The sequence below is a fragment of the Anabrus simplex genome, chromosome 1 (assembly GCF_040414725.1).
Source record: "Anabrus simplex isolate iqAnaSimp1 chromosome 1, ASM4041472v1, whole genome shotgun sequence".
Lineage (NCBI taxonomy): Eukaryota > Metazoa > Arthropoda > Insecta > Orthoptera > Tettigoniidae > Anabrus > Anabrus simplex.
In genome coordinates this window covers 1,773,014,922-1,773,027,659 of record NC_090265.1, presented here as the reverse complement: position 1 = coordinate 1,773,027,659, position 12,738 = coordinate 1,773,014,922, and positions in this window count along the sequence as shown.

The following is a 12,738-nucleotide window of genomic DNA, read 5'->3' as shown; positions in this document are numbered from 1 at the left end:
TGTGCGTAGTCACAAGTCCGTACAACACTATAACTCTAGGTCTAGCATTTTGACCCAATCAACTGCTTCATCCGATGTGCGGTGAATGTCCATTAGTGTTCCTTTGAAAGCTCGAATTGGGCAGTCAGCAACAATGTGGTGGATTGACTGAGAAGAGGCACCACAATCACAATCTGCAGAGCTAGTCCAACCCCATTTGCACAACAGATAACCACATCTGCCTTGTCCAGTTCTTATCCGATTGATGATTCTCCACTGTCGTCTTGGAAGATCAAATCCTTGTACGCGTTTAGAAGGATTCTCAACTAGATATTTGTTCACTACTGAAGACTGATCCCAGTGGGCTTTCCATGAACTGTTACCATGAAAAGAGGTTCTTTCAAGATCCATGATGGCTACCAAGTGAAAGACTGATCCAAAAACAATTTAACGTGAATCAATCATGGTGCAATATGTGGTTCACTTCAAACCCAGACAAGCTAGACTTAATCCTGGATCCAGTTTACCATCCTCCTAGTTTCAACTGGCCCAGAAATATCTGGACGTAATTTAATCGAATCAGAACCCAACATGGCAGATGTCAAAGTGGAAGGTAACTGAGAACCCTTACTGTTACTGTACAGACGTGCCCCAGACTCCACAGCATATCGCTATGGATTGCCACACCAGGAGTTCAACGGAACAATGCAGAACATCCATGAGGCCACTGATGAAGCTGCAACATTCAATTACATCACGTTATCTAAGTGTCATTCTGTATGTTTCAAGACTACTCCAATAGTTGTAAATATTTGTTTATAATTGTTTTTAAACTTGTATCTGGCATACTAAATAAAATAAATTAATAACATAAAAAGTAAACAAATAAATTAATATATTTTCCATGTTTACACCTACCCTCATACAAGGTGAATGTATAAGACATTTCCGGCTTCACTAAGAGATGGCGCCAGCGAACAGTACGCAGCGTATGAATTTGACACATACCTCAGATTGTTCGTCTGCCAATTAACCTACCAACACACACAAGTTAGTCCGCCAAACACTAGCGTCTGTGTTGTATCGTTCAGTCATCATGTTAACGTTTGTGCCTGAAAAAGAATAATTGCGGCACGCATTGGTTGACTTATTTAATCAGAAGAAAAAGGCTGTGGAAAGTCATCGTTTACTGGTAGAAACATGTGGTAAACACGCTCCATATATTAGAATATGTGAGACATGATTTCGACAATTTAAACATGCACGCTATTGCAAACAAATTATTAATTTAAATCACACATTGATCGAAAGACGACTGGAATGGACCAGAAGACATGGCAAAGTGATTTGTTTACACGACAATGCGCCGTCTCACACAGCAAAACCAGTGAAAGACACCTTGAAATCGCTTGGATGGGACATCCTTCCGCACTCGCCATACTGCCCCGCCCTGGTCCCATCTGACTACCACCTCTTCGCACCAATGGGGCACGCGCTCGCAGAGCAGCACTTCAGCAATTTCGAGGAAGTTGGAAAATGGCTCGACGAATGGTTTGGCGAAAAAACAAGCAAGTTTTCTTGCCTGGTATTCTTAACTTACCTGAAAGATGGGCGAAGTGTGTAGAAACCGATGGCCAATATTTTTAATAAACAAAAATTAATTTCCCTTGGATATGTCGTGTTTTCTTTAGAAGAATAACCGACAAAAACTTATGCGTAACCTAGTACAATACTACGCTTTGAATTCTATTTATTATTGCAAGATAAATACTAGGACTAAGAGTCATCTGACAATTAAAAGAGCACGAAAAACACCTTGGAATTCCTCAAAACAGATACTCACTTCTTCAAGTCAGGAATCCGCATAAAATGTAATAAAAATACAAGTACATATTTGTAGAATTATTACCTGTGATGATGTACTTCGTTCTAGTAACTACAATAATGCAGTGTGTATCTAATAGCCATAAGCCGCAGGCTTTGACGGTCTTTATAGGGACGTATCCTCTAAATGGACCAACTTCCAATATTACATCCACCGCCTAGGGTGTACCTCAACTATCACGAGCGCACTGTCCAGTTACAGTGCGCTGGCACAGACGAGCGTCTCTCTAGACTAGGAAACCAAATGAGGACAGAAACATAGAAAAGGCTTCCTAATTCACGTTAAACCATCTAAAGTACCCGTTCTTCGTTTGAATTTATGAGAAGGGATTAATTAGATTATATAAACGTGGCCCTTTAGTATATGTGTGTCTTACAACACGCTCTTGTAAACAATATATTGTGACCGTTCGCGGATGTAGGTGGTTGTAAATGATACGATTTTCTTCAATTAAACCTCGGCTAGTAGCAACGGTTCGCAAGAAACTCCACTCGCGGGCATGGCCGTTCGGCGAGTACCGGTCAAACCTCTCCAGCATCAGCTCAAACAGAGTAATTTCAACGTCCTACCTAACTATGTAAAGGCTCTTAAATAGTAATTTTAAAATGAAAGAACGTAATAACATTTTGGAAGGATATTCCATTTAATTAAGTAATCATGAATAAATTATAATAATCATCTACTTAGACAACATGACGGAGAATTACAAGTAACACACATCTTATCAATCTTTGTTGAAATAGTTTTCCGTGGTTTCCCATTTTCACACCAGGCAAATGCTGGGGCTGTACCTTAATTAAGGCCACGGCCGCTTCCTTCCAACTCCTAGGCCTTTCCTATCCCATCGTCGCCATAAGACCTATCTGTGTCGGCGCGACGTAAAGCCCCTAGCAAAAAAAATCTTTGTTGGTTCCGCAAACACATTAAGAAGAACATTATCTGATGTTAATTTTTAAACTCTTAAATAATTCACCACAATATCTGAAATTATTAATAGTTATGAAATCTCCCAATCGTAAAGTCATTCACTTTGTTCAATCATCTGAGTCAATATTTGCCCATAGTCTGCCTTCCCCAGTTCTATCTGTTTGATCATTTAAGTGTCTAGCTATCTAATATACAACTTGAATATCCTGACGGTTAGTCTCCCTAACGTTGCGTAAGAAAAATATAATTATCTGTCAATCATCTAAAGACACAAATAAATTCAATAAATGAACAATCATGGTGCTGTCACACTCATCGGGAACATTCAGCTTCGACGTGTCTGAAAATCAACAATATCTAACTACTGGCATGTTCAATGAAACTATAATATTGGAAGGTCTATACTGCATCTGCTCTCCTCCAGTGTTTCCTGAAAGTAATGCTACTGCCAAGTAACTACAGCAAGCAATTACCTTGAATGCCAACGCACTTCATTAAATTGACATTAACCTCTTCATCATCATCATCATCATCATCATCATCATCATCTGTTTACCCTCCAGGTTCGGTTTTTCCCTCGGACTTAGCGAGGGATCCCACCTCTACCGCCTCAAGGGCAGTGTCCTGGAGCTTCAGACTCTTGGTCGGGGGATGCAACTGGGGAGTATGACCAGTACCTCGCCCAGGCGGCCTCACCTGCTATGCTGAACAGGGGCCTTGTGGAGGGATGGGAAGATTGGAAGGGATAGGCAAGGAAGAGGGAAGGAAGCGGCCGTGGCCTTAAGTTAGGAACCATCCCGGCATTCGCCTGGAGGAGAAGTGGGAAACCACGGAAAACCACTTCCAGGATGGCTGAGGTGGGAATCGAACCCACCTCTACTCAGTTGACTTCCCGAGGCTGAGTGGACCCCGTTCCAGCCCTCGTACCACTTTTCAAATTTCGTGGCAGAGCCGGGAATCGAACCCGGGCCTCCGGGGGTGGCAGCTAATCACGCTAACCACTACACCACAGAGGCGGACCATTAACCTCTTAAACAACTTATTTTACGGTTTATGTCATTCACAGAAGATTTTAACAATTCATCCGCTAATATATCTGTTTTACCTCTATGCTATGCTGTAAACTCGTATTCGATGATTTCTACATGCTTAACATTTAATCTCTCCGGGACACCTTTCAGAATACTAGCATCATTATTATTCCGCTTGCCTATTCAAAATCTTTAAAATCACATGATGAACATCTTACATAACATTACTACCCTAGGTTCATTGATCTTCTGGAAGATTTACCACGTTACCGTAGTATCAATTTCAACAAACCTCATTCTTATCATAATCACACTAGTTTATCATAACATATTCGACGACCCTAATATTTACCACATCTCATCAAAATGTGCACCATGTCTACATCATTATCAGCTGCCTCTGTGGATGCGTGGTAGAGTGTCGGCCTCCGGATCCCAAGATAGCGGGTTCAAACCCGGCAGAGGTAGTCGGATTTTTGAAGGGCGGAAAAAAGTCCATTCGATACTCCATGTCGTACAATGTCGGCATGTAAAAGATCTCTGGTGATACATTTGGTATTTACCCGACAAAATTGATTAAATCTCAGCCATAGACGCCCAAGAAAGATCCGGTTTACTCTGTCTGCCATCTAGCAGACCTAGAGTAAAACGGAACGTCGAAATTGACGAGCAGACAGCCAGATGGCGTCAAATCGAAATGTCTGCAAACGGTAGCTGAGGCCATACGATTATTATTATTATTATTATTATTACATCATTATCCAAATATACAAGCGCAAGTATCGAAGAACCTCAACTATACGCATATAAAACATCATATCACTTACAGCATGTACGTACTTCATTAAATTATTCTGCGGCACAAGTTATTCTAAGAGGATCTCAACATTGACATAAATTACGTACAATCACTCGCTGAACTTACCTACACAGCACTCGACATTATCTCATCACAAAAAGATTCTCACGATTATTCAGACAGTATCAGGACATTAGATGAAATATGATCGTGCCTGTATACCTCTACTGCTTGACACTGACGATAGACCGAATTTAACTCTTACCAATGATCAGATCAACACTTCACGCAGATACATAATGACAGACACGTTAGGTTACTCAAGCCGTATTCTTAAAACGGCACCCATTATGATGAGACATCTAACACTACTATAGGCTTCTACAAATAGAGTAAGGGAAGACAATGCTTGGGTACTTAACATCCGAAGAATCTGTTGTTCATCCCATCCTAGGTTGTGGTATATGGACATCTGTTCTCATGTTACTGTGGCCACTCCAGCAGAACTCGGACCCATCAGGATCCCAGTCTCGACTTAGGCACACATCTCCTTTTTAGTTGGAACCTTCATCATTATAATAACCAGTTTCGTTGTTCTTCCACTTTGAAACTTGTACAGACCAAATTAGAATAGTGCTAAACGAAGTTTAAAGCTCTCAATTTCGTTTACTAAACTCGCCTTCGTATATTGACATCGTATGATTGGTTATTGAGCTCTTTTAAACCTTGCAACATCTTAAAAACTCTTATATCTCCTCAATTCCTTTTAATATTATCAGAGCTATTCTCGTATCCCTTCTGCGCTGTTTTTTCTTCATACATTGTCATAAAACAAAATCCCATTTTAATAACATCACAATAATACTTTGGTTCGCATTTTATGATTCATACTAAAATTGCTATGTCGTAATGTCCGTTACATATGTTTTTGACATTTGAAAAACTTTCCCTAACACAGTCACTCTCTTCATTCACAGAACTGCACAAAGGAACACATTCTGCTATTCATTTATTTCCTCAATGCATACGATCCGTCACTCCGCATACGCCTTCTTGATGGTAGAACTTGCATTGCTCCAAACTGTTCCATGGCCTCCGCCGCGCGGTGTTTCTGGACCTGAATGTTACATATGAGATTTCTCTTTCACAGCTGTTAATACGATATTTCATCCACCGATCTCTATTTGTATCCCAACTGAACCATGTTTATCGCATGTTCCACGATTTGACATTTAATTATGTAAATAGCTTCCTTCAGTTTTGTGTGTCAGTCTAATGACGTCCAGTAGGGAGCAGCACACGCTATGTTTTTATCTGTGAGGTCGTTCGTTTTGCTGAGCGATAATTTTTACTCTGTGGAGTTCTTTTGCTGTTCTATGTGGGGCAGATACTAACAATGGCTGCCGCTATGTTCGGTGTGGCATTTTTATGCCTCAAATATTCATTCAATGTGTTCAAGCCTGGACCTTTCACGCTAACTGCTATTCGATTTTACCATTGATAATCACAGGTACGTGATAGTTGGTTTATATTTAAATTTGGTGACGTTTTATTCCCGTATGTTACGGTCGATGGCGTACATCTTTCCGCTCCGTCATACGATGTGCTTGGATGAATGTATTTGTGGTCTTGTTGTTATAATTGAAAAAGGGTCTCTGTGGTTATGATTTGGTGCACTGCGTGCTTTAATACTGCGTGATCCTCATGATGTGCCCCTTGTCTCGACCGCAGGAGATACCAATCCTGGTTGTACGAGGCGCAACAAGCCAGTGATGTGAATAAAGTAATGTCCAATTCTGACCTTATGTGTAATTGCACGCCGCACGCAACCATTTGAGTACGTCAGACCCACTGGTAATGACCGTGGAGTCACAATTTATGGTTTGTATTTGACCACGAAATCTGAACGGCCGTTCGTGTTTTATTTTCCCGATACCCTCATTGTGTGTGCGTGAATGTGGTATGCATGTGAGTTCGAATGTGTGGGAGAGGAAAGGTTGATATGCCGGTTGACCTGTTGTATTTGTCTTTCAAATTCTGCGCCTTGTTTGGTTTTCAGCGCAGACCTATATTTATTTATCATTCATGGCTGATGCTCAGCTTGAGTACCCGCCATGTTGGTTTCATATTTGCGCATGGGCGTACCTATTGTATTCTTTGGGTCTTGTCTTGGCTTTGATTGGTCCATGGAGGCTGTGCTCAGTCTCATCTGTCGTTATTCTTATCTGCCTTTTGTTCTCCGGCACGGCTTATTGTTATGCGAACTTTTCGCATTGTTAGTTGCCTAATGAATACATGATGCAGTGCCTTGGATATTTGAATCTCGGTAAAACGGGCGACCTGGTTGAATAGTTTATGATGGAAGGAAGCTGCTGGTATTGTAATAGCGATGTGTCGAGGAGCAGTGAGCATTTTAAATTACGTATCATTTTTTTTGAAGAGTATTAGCGAGTTTTCACGCCATGTTTCAACTATGTGAGAAAGAACAAGGTACGTCCATCAGTAATACGATGAATTTCCCTATTTATTTTGTGTGATTTTCTTTTCTTGCTTTAATTTTTCTCTCATATTTATTTAATAAATCCCCTGGTTTAAACCATTTCTTCTTTTATTTCTAATAGATGTAGTCTTGCCCTTGTTACCTGAATACAAGGGGGGGTTTTCAGCTCAGGGTTATGTATGTGCCTTGCCCGGTCGACACGATCCGGGCCTCAAATATTGTTCCCCATGAATATTTCACTAAGTTATTGCTTGGACCGCTGATTTATGTAGTGATAGATGGGGAGGGTGTGGCTCAGTAAATGGTAGCAGTAGCGTGCTCGACTGGGATACCTCCTCTGAAAGGAAATCGGACGAGGTAGAGCTGGAAACCCATTCGAAGTCAGTTCTGGTCGCTTTAATTTAATCTCATGATTCAGTTAGTCTCTGGCCCTAATTTTAAGTGTGATCTATAATTTATGTCCATTGTTGAATTCAAATCCATTGTTGTTATATTGTGTATGTGTCTCGTGTTCAAACCTTTGAAACTTGGGTTGCGATATGGATAATCAGAAGGCTGTAGAAATAAATAATCGTAACGATAGTATTACTAGCGACATGCCTAACCCGGAAAGCGAAATGGAGCAAGGGACGAATGAAGTCCATGTTTCGTCCGCGGGAAGCAACCGCTGTAATTCATGCCCTGACGATAACAATGTCATTACCTTTCGTAATCGTATTCCTGACGAAAATCGTAAGCGATTAACTTCCCCATCTCCTAGGCCCAGTTCCGACCGGCATGCTGAAGTGAACCCCGTGTTTGAAATTGTGAGAAAATGGAGGTTAAATTTCTCTGGTGAAGGGAAAACCTCCAGTGTAATTGAATTTTTGGAGCGAGTTGAGGACATAGCTGAGCGTAGCTCGTTACCTCTCGATTTGTTTGTGCCCGTCATCCCGGGAATGCTGGAAGGGCCTGCTCTAAAATGGTATAGGCTTATTAAAGGGAGTATCATAACGTGGAGTGAATTCGCCAGCCGCATAAAGGAGCGATTCGGGGTATCTGATATGGACTACTGTCTGAAGCAGGAAATCTTCCGTAGAACGCAAGGAGTAGGTGAAAGCATCGACGACTATGCCACTGGGATTTTGACGTTATTTAACCGCATGAATGTTAAGGTGCCCGAAGACGAGATTTTCGACCAATTCTATAGAAATCTTGCCCCCGACTACAAGCTACACATTAAACGGTCTCTAGTTCAGAGCGTCGACGGCATCATCAACCTGGGTCGCGAATTCGAGGGGGTAGTTAGCCAAAACAAACAATACCGTCCGCCTCCCATCCCATCCGAGTGCTCTTTTCCTGACGTCGCTTGTCGTACGCCCATCAAATCTGTTAGTTTTGGTACCTCCCCTCCTCCGTCTCGTCTCGTCCGTAGCCCCGAACGCAGGCCCAGCCCTCAAACTCCGCCCCCGCTTTATGTCAATGCAACCCAACCATCCAACACAGCTCCTGTAAAGGGTGGTAGAGTCAAGTCATGTTGGAATTGTGGTAAATTAGGCCACGTCTCAAAGAACTGTTGGTCCAGGCCTCCTGCAAAGTGTTCTCAGTGTGGTCTTGTTGGTGTCACAGCGCGCGTATGTCCTCGTTGTAACCCTCAGCAGGGAAACTAGAGGCGCGCCGGCGTGATGGCCCGCCGTTGGCGCCTAAGGTCGGTCTCAATAAAAGGATCTGGGGCCTTCCGTCATCTACCCCATGGGCCAAAGTTTATATTGGGTCTCGTGTATTGTATGGCTTGTTGGATACCGGCTCGTGTATTTCTCTTGTAGACAAATCCCTAGTGCTTTCTATGAAATTAGAGTATCTTCCTGAAAGTGAGAACCCGAGAAAGTACGTGTCTGTCGATGGTCGTGAGGTGTGTCCCGTTGGTAGAACCAAGTGCCATATCAAGATACATGGTTTGTCGTGGGATTGGACGTTTCATGTTGTGCCCAACCTGTCCGCGCCGATCATACTAGGCACCGATTTTATGTTGGCTACCGGCTTGTCCCTCGATTTCATTAATCGATCCTTTGCCTTTCGCTTTAAATCTGATGTCAGTTACCCCTTTGAGACACCATTTCAGCGTCCCACTGTGTCCGCTCTGACGGAACCTCCTCTTATCAATGCCTCATGTGAGCTCAGCGAAAACCGAAATCTCATGTTGAACTGCCTGTTAGAGGAGTTTTCCGACGTCTTGACCGATAAGCTTGGGTGTGCTAAGAATTTTTCATACTGCATCGAACTCAAAGATGACACTCCTGTGAGGTCCCCTCCGTTCAGTTGTTCGCCCCCGAAGTTGTCCGCTATGAGGGAATATGTCAACGACCTGCTAGATAAGAAGGTCATCAGTCACTCCAAGTCCCCTTTTAGTAGTCCCGCCTTCCTAATCCCTAAAAGGGACGGCAAACTGAGATTCGTGATAGACTACAGAAAGGTCAACAAGAACATTGTCTTCGACAGCTTCCCATTACCCACCATCGAAAGTGCCTTCCAGCATTTTCATGGCGCCAAGTACTTCACTGTATTTGACTTCAATTCCGCATATTATCAGATCCCCTTGGACCTTAAAAGTCGCCCCTGTACTGCCTTCGCCACTCCGTTTGGATTGTTCGAATTCAATAAAGTCCCGATGGGCATTTCTGTGGGAGGACAAGCGCTTAGCCGCGTGATGGACTCAATTTTCGGTGACCTCAAATTTTCCTGTGTATTTAATTTTTTGGACGATCTTCTAATCTTTTCGCCCAGCTTTGACGAGCACCTGGCCCATCTTCGCGAAGTTCTCAGTCGGTTGCGCAAGCACGGCTTCACGATCAACCCAAAGAAGGTCTCTCTTTGTACCAAACGGCTAAATTTTCTAGGCCACGTTGTATCTGACTCTGGAATCGCTGTAAACCCTGATCGGGTTAAGTGCATCAAAGATTTTCCCCCGCCCAAAAACGTTCGCGGTGTGCGAAGATTTCTTGGTATGGTAGGATTTTACAGCCGGTTCATCAAAAATTTCTCTCAGATTTCGGCCCCTTTAAACCTGCTGAAAAGAAAAGGTTGTCGCTTTGTCTGGAGCCATGATCAAACCCAGGCCTTCGAACAATTGAAACAGGCACTCTGTGAAGCCCCTGTATTGCATAGTCCGGATTTTTCCCGCGATTTCACCTTGCAATGCGACTCCAGCGAGCTCGCTGTGTCCGCGGTGCTCAATCAAGCCGATGAGCAGGGTAAGCTAGTCCCCGTCGCGTACTTCAGTAAACTACTACATGGAGCTGAACTGAGGTATTCCATTTAAGAAAAAGAATGCCTAGCAGTAGTTTTGGGTGTCGAAAAGTTTCGCTCGTATCTTGAGCACCGCCATTTTTACATCCACACGGACAATCAAGCTCTCTCGTGGATGAGCGCTAATGTGAAAAGACTTGGTCGAACCGCCAGATGGATTCTCCGATTATCTGCGTACAAATTTACTGTCGTACATGTCCGTGGAAAGGACAATGTTGTAGCCGACTGCTTGTCGCGCATGTTCGAGGGAGTGAAGGAGAGTGCGGTCGAACCTGAGGAAGACCGTGTCCCAACCGAAGAAGATAACACCATTAGTATTTTGCAAAATTTCCCATGGTCCTTCACGGATATCTCCGAACACCAGAAGGACGACTCCGAGTGTCGCGAGTTGTTGAAACGAATCGCGGATGGCTCTCTTGAAGACGAGTCGTATAGTGTTAAGAGAGGATTGTTGTCCCGTCGATGTCGGAAAAATGGTAGTGACAGAATTTACGTACCCTTGAAATTGAGGCCCATGCTACTTCAGTTTTATCACGACTCCTATCTGGGCGCTCATTTAGGTCAATATAAAACTTTAAATCGAATCTCTCGCGACTACTTCTGGCCTAACTTGAAAAGAGATGTTTTGGAGTATGTAAGAAGTTGCGATGTTTGCCAGAGGGCTAAACCCGCGCAGTCTTCTCTCGTTGGACCCCATTCTGCCGACATAGCAACATGCCCCGGAGAAAGGTTATTCATTGACTATTTTGGCCCCCTCACCAAGTCCAAGAGTGGCAACGTTGGGATCTTGTCCGTCGTTGATGCATTTTCAAAATTTGTTTGGCTATTTCCCGTGCGCAAGATAAATTCGAACAACGTTGTGCATTTCTTATCCCGGCACATTTTTGGAATTTACGGACCCCCTAAGACGATAGTGACCGACAATGCGTCCACCTTTAACTGTCGTAAGCTCCGACACTTATGCTTTGGGTGGGGAATAAAGCATGTGTTTTTAAGCCCTCACTATCCCAAACCCTCGCACGTTGAAAGGTTCCATCGAAATCTCAAAGCTTGCTTGACGGCATTTCACAACGCTGACCAGCGCAGCTGGGACTGTAATCTTGATTTCTTTGTTTTAGCATTCAACAGCAGTGTACATGAGTCGCACCGGCAAGCCCCGGCTGCTCTATTTCTAGGCAGGGATCTTGTCGACCCACTGCAGTTGAAGTGGAATATCGGGTATCTGTCCAAACCGTCCAGGACGATGGACGTAGAGGCCAAATGGAAGGAAGCAGTGACACAGTTAACCAGGGCTCGAGACCGTGTGGCTGAGAGGTACAATCGGAACAGAAAGAGAGTAAAGCTTGAAGTTGGAGACTTGGTCGTAGTGAAAGTTTTTCCATTGAGCTCAACGGCAAATCAAGTCACGGCCAAATTATGTTATAAATGGTCTCAGCCTAAAAAGGTAACCAGATTCCTGGGACCTGTGACAGTAGAACTGGAAGACGTAGTAAGTAAGAGGGTGAGCAAAGCTCACGTCTCGATGGTAAAGGCTTACCATCAAAGAAGCCAGTAAACCTCGTATATTTCCATATCTTACGTATCTGTAGTGGTGTATATTAACCCTGTCCTTAATGAATTCCCAGTTTTCTAACATGCCTTTTCTTTCAGGTAAAAATCGTGTTTCATGAATGAGAACGGAAATGAAAGAAAGGAAAGAAAGGAAATAGAAAAAAAAGGGAAGTGGTTCGAATTGCTGGAGTTGAACTGAATTCACATCCAGATCCACGAGTGCATGGAAATATTATACCCAACCGCCTTGACTTTTGAATGCCTAGATTTCAACCTGAGTGCGCGAATGAAACAGTGTAATAATGGACTGATGTAAATCAGCGTTGCACGTGACAAGCTAATACAGACCTCCCATGAGGCAGACTTTCTCATTTAAAATGTATAATGTGGTGACTGTTCTTGTAAATTTCATGTGTTCGTAAATAATTGTAGATATAAGTAGTTCATAAGTACCTAGGTTAAGTGGGCGCCCGCTCGTAGTTTTAAGTTATGGACCTCTTTTCAAATGCGTCCACTCGTCTGATCAACGAGTTTCGGAGCATTTTAAAAGGCGGTGCCACTGGATATTTGAACCATGTTTATCGCATGTTCCACGATTTGACATTTAATTATGTAAATAGCTTCCTTCAGTTTTGTGTGTCAGTCTAATGACGTCCAGTAGGGAGCAGCACACGCTATGTTTTTATCTGTGAGGTCGTTCGTTTTGCTGAGCGATAATTTTTACTCTGTGGAGTTCTTTTGCTGTTCTATGTGGGGCAGATACTAACAATGGCTGCCGCTA